The sequence below is a fragment of the Hypomesus nipponensis genome, chromosome 1 (assembly GCF_054491055.1).
Source record: "Hypomesus nipponensis isolate SF chromosome 1, ASM5449105v1, whole genome shotgun sequence".
In the NCBI taxonomy this organism is placed as follows: Eukaryota; Metazoa; Chordata; class Actinopteri; order Osmeriformes; family Osmeridae; genus Hypomesus; species Hypomesus nipponensis.
In genome coordinates this window covers 19980001-19982500 of record NC_140361.1, presented here as the reverse complement: position 1 = coordinate 19982500, position 2500 = coordinate 19980001, and the positions used below count along the sequence as shown (strand labels likewise).

At 47.3% G+C, this 2500-nt stretch overlaps 5 non-coding genes across 5 annotated transcripts; all 5 read right to left on the bottom strand.

Moving 5' to 3' along the window:
• Positions 1-44: 44 nt before the first annotated feature.
• Positions 45-116, bottom strand: trnap-cgg (transfer RNA proline (anticodon CGG)). Its single transcript has one exon. It is a non-coding gene; the product is annotated as a tRNA-Pro (tRNA).
• A 379-nt stretch (positions 117-495) lies between these two features.
• On the bottom strand, positions 496-567 carry trnap-cgg (transfer RNA proline (anticodon CGG)). The gene has a single exon. It is a non-coding gene; the product is annotated as a tRNA-Pro (tRNA).
• Positions 568-832: 265 nt separating this feature from the next.
• trnap-cgg (transfer RNA proline (anticodon CGG)) lies at positions 833-904 on the bottom strand. The gene has a single exon. It is a non-coding gene; the product is annotated as a tRNA-Pro (tRNA).
• Positions 905-1512: 608 nt separating this feature from the next.
• On the bottom strand, positions 1513-1584 carry trnap-ugg (transfer RNA proline (anticodon UGG)). The gene has a single exon. It is a non-coding gene; the product is annotated as a tRNA-Pro (tRNA).
• Positions 1585-1858: 274 nt separating this feature from the next.
• On the bottom strand, positions 1859-1930 carry trnap-cgg (transfer RNA proline (anticodon CGG)). The gene has a single exon. It is a non-coding gene; the product is annotated as a tRNA-Pro (tRNA).
• Between the last annotated feature and the right edge of the window lie 570 nt (positions 1931-2500).

Sequence of the window (2500 nt, the reverse complement as noted above, 5' to 3'; positions counted from 1 at the left end):
GAGCCCTCGTCACCAGGTTCCTTCCTCTGTCAAAGTTCTCTAAAGGGCTCGTCCGGGATTTGAACCCATGACCTCTCGCACCCGAAGCGAGAATCATACCCCTAGACCAACGAGCCACAATTTGGTGCCAGTTTTGGTTGATGCATTTGTTTTCAAATAACATGCTTAGACAAAAGCTCCATGCACCCTTAGCGAGAATCATACCACGAGACCAACGAGCCACAATTTGGTGCCAGTTTTGGTTGATAGATTTGTTTTCACATAACATGCTTAGACAAAAGCTCCATGCACCCTTAGTGAGAATCATACCACGAGACCAACGAGCCACGTTTCTGTCAGTGTTTCGGTTGACTGTTTGTTTTCACGTAACATGCGTCGACAAGAAGAGAAACTCCCCCAGCAAATCACCCCAAACCACGTTGGGTAAAGGACTCATCTGGGATTTGAACAGGAGCCCTCGTTACCAGGTACCTTCCTTTGTCAACGTACTCTAAAGGGCTCGTCCAGGATTTGAACCAGGGACCTCTCGCACCCGAAGCGAGAATCATACCCCTAGACCAACGAGCCACAATTTGGTGGCAGTTTTGGTTGATCCATTTGTTTTCAAATAACATGCTTAGACAAAAGCTCCATGCACCCTTAGCGAGAATCATACCACGAGACCAACGAGCCACGTTTCTGTCAGTGTTTTGGTTGACTGTTTGTTTTCACATAACATGCTCAGAAAAAAAAGGAGAAACATGACCCCAAACCACGTTGGGTAAAGGACTCATCTGGGATTTGAACAGGAGCCCTCGTTACCAGGTACCTTCCTTTGTCAACGTACTCTAAAGGGCTCGTCCAGGATTTGAACCCGGGACCTCTCGCACCCGAAGCGAGAATCATACCCCTAGACCAACGAGCCACAATTTGGTGGCAGTTTTGGTTGATCGATTTGTTTTCAAATAACATGCTTAGCCAAAAGCTCCATGCACCCTTAGCGAGAATCATACCACGAGACCAACGAGCCACGTTTCTGTCAGTGTTTCGGTTGACTGTTTGTTTTCACATAACATGCGTCGACAAGAAGAGAAACTCCCCCAGCAAATCACCCCAAACCACGTTGGGTAAAGGACTCATCTGGGATTTGAACAGGAGCCCTCGTCACCAGGTACCTTCCTTTGTCAACGTACTCTAAAGGGCTCGTCCAGGATTTGAACCCGGGACCTCTCGCACCCAAAGCGAGAATCATACCCCTAGACCACAAGCCACACTTTGGTGCCAGTTTTGGTTGATCTATTTGTTTTCACATAACATGCTTAGACAAAAGCTCCATGCACCCTTAGTGAGAATCATACCACGAGACCAACGAGCCACGTTTCTGTCAGTGTTTTGGTTGACTGTTTGTTTTCACATAACATGCTCAGACAAAAGGAGAAACATGACCCCAAACCACGTTGGGTAAAGGACTCATCTGGGATTTGAACAGGAGCCATCGTCACCAGGTACCTTCCTTTGTCAACGTACTCTAAAGGGCTAGTCCGGGATTTGAACCCGGGACCTCTCGCACCCAAAGCGAGAATCATACCCCTAGACCAACGAGCCACACTTTGGTGCCAGTTTTGGTTGATCTATTTGTTTTCACATAACATGCTTAGACAAAAGCTCCATGCACCCTTAGTGAGAATCATACCACGAGACCAACGAGCCACGTTTCTGTCAGTGTTTCGGTTGACTGTTTGTTTTCACATAACATGCGTCGACAAGAAGAGAAACTCCCCCAGCAAATCCCCCCAAACCACGTTGGGTAAAGGACTCATCGGGGATTTGAACGTGAGCCCTCGTCACCAGGTACCTTCCTCTGTCAAAGTTCTCTAAAGGGCTCGTCCAGGATTTGAACCAGGGACCTCTCGCACCCGAAGCGAGAATCATACCCCTAGACCAACGAGCCACAATTTGGTGGCAGTTTTGGTTGATCCATTTGTTTTCAAATAACATGCTTAGACAAAAGCTCCATGCACCCTTAGCGAGAATCATACCACGAGACCAACGAGCCACGTTTCTGTCAGTGTTTTGGTTGACTGTTTGTTTTCACATAACATGCTCAGAAAAAAAAGGAGAAACATGACCCCAAACCACGTTGGGTAAAAGACTCATCTGGGATTTGAACAGGAGCCCTCGTCACCAGGTACCTTCCTTTGTCAACGTACTCTAAAGGGCTCGTCCAGGATTTGAACCCGGGACCTCTCGCACTCAAAGCGAGAATCATACCCCTAGACCACAAGCCACACTTTGGTGCCAGTTTTGGTTGATCTATTTGTTTTCACATAACATGCTTAGACAAAAGCTCCATGCACCCTTAGTGAGAATCATACCACGAGACCAACGAGCCACGTTTCTGTCAGTGTTTTGGTTGACTGTTTGTTTTCACATAACATGCTCAGACAAAAGGAGAAACATGACCCCAAACCACGTTGGGTAAAGGACTCATCTGGGATTTGAACAGGAGCCCTCGTCACCA